This window comes from Pygoscelis adeliae, unplaced genomic scaffold (assembly GCF_000699105.1).
Source record: "Pygoscelis adeliae isolate BGI_AS28 unplaced genomic scaffold, ASM69910v1 Scaffold43, whole genome shotgun sequence".
Classification (NCBI taxonomy): domain Eukaryota; kingdom Metazoa; phylum Chordata; class Aves; order Sphenisciformes; family Spheniscidae; genus Pygoscelis; species Pygoscelis adeliae.
Genome location: NW_008824538.1, coordinates 2715253 through 2722437, shown reverse-complemented (window position 1 = coordinate 2722437; position 7185 = coordinate 2715253).

Below are 7185 nucleotides of genomic sequence, written 5' to 3'. Positions count from 1 at the left end.
GGATGGCATCCCGTCCCTCTGGCGTGTCGACCGCACCACTCAGCTTGGTGTCATCTGCAAACTTGCTGAGGGTGCACTTGATCCTTCTGTCTATGTCACTGATGAAGATATTAAACTGTATCGGTCCCAATATGGACCCCTGTGGGACGCGACTCGTCACCAGCCTCCATCTGGACATTGAGCCGTTGACCACTACCCATGGATGGATGCAACCATCCAACCAATTCCTCACCCACCGGACAGTCCACCCATCACATCCATACCTCTGCAGTTTAGAGAGAAGGATGTTGTGGGGGACCGTGTCAAAGGCCTTACAGAGGTCCAGATAGACGACATCTGTAGCCCTTCCCGTGTCCCCTGATGTAGTCACTCTATTAGTTTGCCCTTCAGATGTGTCCAGGCTGGCTATTCTATTGCCAGGCCAGCCTGCGGAGCAGGAGGATGCCATACTGCCAAGGCTTTGCTGAAAGACAGTGCTACAATAGCATGGTCTCCTTCTGCCTCCCGAGCATCACTTCAGGCTAAGAATGACATTGGACATGCAGACTATTCCAAGTGACAGCACTAGGGAAGATAATCTAAAAACAACAGGTTCATTCAGCCTAAATATATAATCAAGTCCTGAAGGGATCTTCTGATTTTGATTGATTAAAGGCACTCACTTTCATGGGTCTCCATCTTAGGGTAGCTATGGAAACATTTGAAAAAAAGGGTCCTGGTGAATGAGTGGGGTCTGTAACGTAATTTTCTGCATAAAGCACAGATTACTTCACTTTCAGGGATCTGTCTTTTGTGGGGGATGGTTTGATGCACTCAGGTATAAGGGAGTAAAAACCCTCATGGATTATGGGGTGAACTGGATGCCGATTTGGGGGATCGTGAATCCTTTCACCGCATCAGCACCGGCATTGGGTGAGACAGCAGAAGTTTGCCCCTCTGCTGTTCTGCCCTCCCTAAAGGGGACTGCAAGAAAAATTAGTGTAAATATTGCAAGATATTTAGAGCTTTAAGGCACAAAGAAGGTACCGTGTACCAGCTGCTTGGCAGTATCTGTTCATGTAGATTTAATGTGAATGAATGTGCAACAGCTTATGCCCGAGTGAAAACACTTATATGTGAAAGGGGGAAAATGTGGGACTACATATACCGTACAAAGCCTGGATTAAAGTCACTGACATAACTTTCTCCTTAATACTCTGTCTGAAATGCTGACCTGCCCCTTTGATGTCTTTTTACCTTGTTAAATGTTTGCAAACCTTTCCCTCCAGGGGCTCAGAGGTCAGGGCCCATGTCCATGCCCCTGTAATAATTGTGCTAACATGACGGGTGGGTAGTATGAGAAAGGTAGACATGAACATTCTCCTAATATTAAGATATTTCTTGAAAAGGTCATTCAAACACTAACCCTGAAATTATAGCCATTCCCAGATCTCAGAAGGAGCCATTTACGGAAGAGGAATAAACCCAGTAGACGAGGGATTTCCATCATTTAATATCAGATGTGCTCTCTCTTCTGACCCCAGAATGGCCTAAGTATCAAACATGTTTTGTGACCTGAAAGCAAAAAAGTTGATTGAAAAATAGATATTGGAAAAAGGCAAATAGTCACACCAGCATGTATTCATACAAAATTAAGGTTGTTGAGGTGAGAAGCAGTTTTGCCTTTGGTTTTTTATTTCAGCAGAAGAAGGTCCCATAATGATTATCCCATAATCCTCTAAATTATACTGCATAACAGGGCACTGGGAGGACGAAGACAAGCAGAGCATCTACACTTGCCCTGGAACAGGTTATCACTCTCACTGTTCTGCCTTTATGACTATTTTGATATTTCCAATTAGAAACTCAGCACTGATTATGTCCTATGCACCAACCAGTAAATGTCAAGGTCTGATCTGGGAACTGAATATGTGCTTAAGTACTTTAATTTTTAAAAAAAATTCTTTTACACTGCGGCCTAAATCTTTGTTTTTGTAAACAACCACAGCCCTGATCTAACTAAACACTTAAGCTTCTGCTTTCATTTAAGTACAGAAAGAGTCCCACTGAAGTCCTTTTAAGTTAAGCACAGATTGAATCAAGATATAGATCATTTAATTAATGGCACATCCCACCAGATGTGAATGCTGGAGCACACAGCATTTGCTCCTGCTTTCAGCCTCTTTGTAAGGCTGACTCCATTAATACTTTCGCATCGATGAGCCTGCTGGTCTACCCAATGAGGCTGCCTGCCTGAAGTCAAGGCTGCTGTCAACATACCTAGTCCAATTCAGAACAATTGCTCTCAACCTGCATTTAGCTTTGAAAATTATGCTTCTAGTTCAGACATGAAGAAGGGCTTGTACGCCTCAAAGCTTCTCTTTTTTCCCTCCTTATCAAAAGTTTTGTAAAAAAAAAAAAAACCAAACCCAACTTTATTCTTCCCACAAACCTTGACTTGTTACTAAACGTTATCGAGATGAATTCTAGTGGAAGCCACAGTTAACTCTTTAATTGTTAAATGTGGAATATGAAAGGGGATTTTGGAAGATCTTCATGAAACCCAGAGGAGGTCTTCAATATGATAGGGCAACGCATAGCAAAGTCATCAGCAATGGGGGGAACACGGTAGGAATTCGTTAATGCATAACCTGGGATACAATGACACCAGAAAGCAGACAGACGTGCAGTTTATAACATGATAATCTCAATTGCTGGACCAGAGCAATCTGTCTCTGGTTGACTAAGGACTGTAATAAAGTCACCAGGAGCTGCTGGTCTCCCTCTTTGTCCATCCAGGAGTTAATCCTTCCACACTGAAACTGGGTAAAACCATCACTTTTCCATGGAGTGGAGGCACTGTGTGAAATCCTCATTCTCTGGTGTTCGCTTGACCAGATCCATCAGCTTGAGAGTCAGGTAGGTTTGTTTCCCCGCTGATACTTCTGTCTCCAAATTATTGGCTCTGACATTAAAATGGATTTAGTATAGTCCAAAACCTGAACTTTCAAAGCCTTTTGTCTTCCATGAAGTGGGACACACTTTCTGGTAACAAGTCTTTTAGAAGTCCTTACCGCTGTGGTTATGTCAGATAATCTGTTTTAATTTACATACTGAATGTCTGCTACAAGCATTGTAGTTTTTCTAGAGATTCCTTTGCTCTTTTCACTTCTCTCTTCCTCCTTGAATCCCCTCCCTTTTCCCCCTGTACCTGTCTTATTTTACAATTTTTTAACACTGTTAAATATTGACTGTTTAGGGCTCTTGCCTGCTGCAATCTCCATGCTCTGCTGATGCTTTGTGGTGGCTGGCACCCAGACGGGGTTGTGGGAGGCACTGGGTCACCAGTCTACATCTGGCCCTACTGCTGCGGTGGGACCTCACAGACATCGTTTGCTGTGAGCACCTCCCACGGCCTCCCAAGGACCGGGATGTCCTCTGCAACTTGTGCTCGGGAACGGGTGTTAGACACTTGTTTGGCACACCTTACCCCAGAGCCCAGCAGAAGTGCGGGGGTCCTGCAGAGGAACCAGCTGGGTGGCTGTTGGCAGTGGATTGAGGACTGTACACAGTCCTTCTCCTTCCTCATGGCAGTCCAGCAGATCCCAAGTCCTGGAGGGCCCCGTGGCCTGCTGTGCAGCTGTTGGGACACTGAGGACAGGGATGGGATGGGATAGGACAACATGGCATGGCATGGCATGGATGCTGGGATGTGTGGGATGTTGGTGAAGGCTGCCGGCAGGAGAAGCATAGAATCATAGAATCATTAAGGTTGGAAGAGACCTCTGAGATCATCGAGTCCAACCATCAACCCAACAACACCATGCCCACTAAACCATGTCCCTAAGCGCCTCATCTACGCGTCTTTTAAATACTTCCAGGGATGGTGACTCAACCACTTCCCTCAGCATGTCCATATGCAGAGGAGGAAGGGGAAGGGGGAGCTGAAAACCCCACGTCTGTGGCACAAGGGGAGGGAGGATTTGTAGATACTCCCTCACTTGTTATTTAGGGCTTTTTTCACTTGGCTGTGAGCAGTGTGAAATGCTCTGGCAGGACATCCTTGCCCTGATGGAGATGTTTCTTACGTATATGTGCAGGCACATAAATGTTTGTGGGTGTGGGATTTTCGAAGAAAGAGCCACTCTTTGGCTCATTATGTTTCTTTGTATTTCCCCTCCTTCCTCCCCACTCTCCCGAGCTGGACTGTTTTAGAGTCAGACTTGGTGCTCTGCACCATGCTGCAGCAAGAGGGATATCAAATATTTAATAGAGTTTCAGGTGTTTCTCCCACATTATCAGGCATGAAAAGATGTTCTGTCACTTGAAAAATGCCAGCAGTGTGACATGTCCTTCCTGCTCGAGGTCTCTTCTGGCAAGGGAGTTGCCTCTTATAACAAGGGGCACAAGGCTGCCTGGAAGGATCATATCATATATTAGTTATTTATTAGCTCTCAGAAGATACAAGTTTTAAATAATGTACAAATTTGCCTTGCAGACCTGATAACATATGCATAGGCTCTCAAAAAGGTCTTTATTTAAAAATGTTTTGGACTCTAACAGTAATTGGCAAACATTTTTTAAATCTTCCTGGCATGAATTTCGTCAATCAGATGTAGACGTAAAGAACTAAGACACTTCTCCAATGAACCATAATCGTAATAAGCACCACGTAGATTTGCCTGTTCTCTGTCTGTCTTTGTTACCTCTGTGTAATGCATGGTTGGTCTGAAAAGCGAGCATTTTACACAGAGCTTCAATAGGAAGAGGGATTATGTTGGGTGTAAGGACCAGGCTGACTCTAATCCTCGGCGTTCTTTCTTTCCCCACTTGTCTAAAACAGGTGAAATTATGATCTGTGGAAATCAGAGGAAAGTTACATTTCCTCACTTAGGCCAGCATTTAATTCCAGGGCAAAGAAACTGAGTTACACAGAGGGAAAACTGCAAATGAAAAAGCAAATAAAAAATATCAAATCATGGTGTCAGCAGAATATGTCTGGAAATACAAGCGTGCAGCAGGAGAGGCTTTTCCAGATTGCTGCATCCTGCTCTACAGTCTGCAAATTCACAACATTGATAAATGGGAAAGAGCCCTACAGAAGTCTTGAATATGTATCTCCAGCTGAAAACTCATGGAGTTAAAGCTGTTTCAGTGAAAAATAGTAAAAGAAATGGGTCCTCCACAAGTGGAACAAAAGGTACTAATGGGCTACTCAATCCAAAAGCTAAAGGTGTGAGGCACTCCAGCAGATACAGCTCAGAGCTAGAGAAAATTTCAGGCTAGAAATAAGGTGAACATTGTTAATAATGAAGGTAATTAACCACTGGAGCAGCCCCTCAGAGGATGTTGTGGTTTCTCTGTCATTGGCAATTTTTTAATCAGGACTGGATAATTATTTTGAAAATGCTGTGCTTTAATTCAAAATGGAATTACTTCAGGGAAGTCCTGCAGCCTGTGTTACACAAAAGCTGAGACTGTACGGTCCCGGTGGCCCCTTTGGCTCCGCATCAGTGATCTGCGGGGAGCTGAACATGGCGGTAGGGTGACATCTTACATCTTTCTGTTTGTCCCAGCGCTACACCTTGTGGCTTTGTTTAGCAGAGCCACCTCTTCCCCCAGCTCCTGCCAAAGAAACGTACTCTTGTGCTAAAAATTATTTGTCCAGCTGCGTAATTTCTTTATTTTTCATTACATTCAGGGCTTCTGTAACAACACAACTTTTATTTCAAAGGAACAGAATTAGGCATCTAATGATAGAGTATCACTGCATAACACTGCATAACTTAATTTAATTTTAGGTCTGGCTTTTCTCCATGTACATAACAAGAAGAAATCAAGGACTGTTCTGTCAGTCAGATTGTCATATCTGTAAGAGGGTGAGAGCAACATCCTTTCTTAGAAATGTTGAGAGAAAAATAGAAAAAAGGATTGAAGGGACCTCAAGAAATCATGTGGCCATTCCCTTTAGACCTTACTGCCTGAGCAGACCCTGGCAGGGGGAAGTATGGCTTTTAGCACCTACAATTCTGGTCTCAAACTGGAACTAAAATGCATACTGTTCCAACTGGGACATCCAGGAGGTGATAGCGACTGCTCAGTTGGTTATACTTTGGGTGCTTTCCGTGTAGGAGCCAAGCAGTCGCAAGAGCACTCTTCATTGTATGTAACTCCATCAGCCCCAGCAAGCTGTTCTGGCAGATAGAGAAACGCTGCAAGAAAAGCTTGGCTAAACTCACTTCCCTGCAGCCAAACACAAAGGAAAATTTTAGGCCAAAAACTTTCACCCAAGAAATGAGGCATTCTCCCTCACTACCCAGACATTTAAAGAAGAAATCTCATTTTGTAAAGTCCAGATCTCCCAGGAACCCTTGATGATCAGCTCTCCTAATTAAATTTTGTGGGTTAGAAGACTAACCAGGAAGCTACTGGCCTTAGACCAAAAATGTATGCAGAAAATAACGGGTATGAGGAACAGCAAACACAAATAAAGCCTTTTGCCTTTGGAGTACGGCAAGTTTATACCCAAACATCTGTTTCTGGGATATGCATTTAAAGCTTCTGTTGGTCCCTCACTTCTCCTCTTGCTCTACCCCAGGAGACAGAAGGCAATGTCAAAGCTTTGCTATAACTGTCCCTGTAAAGCAATAGTGGATGTGACAGAGGACTATGCATCACTGTCCTTGTACAGAGGCTGCTTCCAGTAAGACCCTCATAAATCATGACTGAGACCAGACCAAGGGTCACAGTTTCCTAAACAATGATTTAAATTGATTTTGGTTTCTCAACTCAAGCATACAGTCTGAAAAAGCCCTGTGCATCTTAAATTCACCTGGGATTCCTGTTTGCATTTGGAAAACTCTCCAGCTACAGCAAATCTGCCTTGGTGCATTACCCAAATGGCCCCAGCCTGAGCCTGCAAGAACCAGAAACACAGCAGAATGGCCCAAATGGCATGTGTTGAAATAGTGCCACAGTGCAGAAAACAGGATTCATGGGAGAGAAAAAGGAGAGGGAGAAGTGAAAGAGCAGTTAGCGTAATGCTGCGGCTATAGGTCTAGGGACAGGGACACCTGGACTCCGGATCCTGCCTCCTTCAGCATTTCTGCATTTTATGCAATGATTATTTAATGTAATTTATGTAAATGAAGGAGAGTTAGGAACAAGAACTCAGTTTCAGAGTCAGCATGCCTGTACCGTCTACAC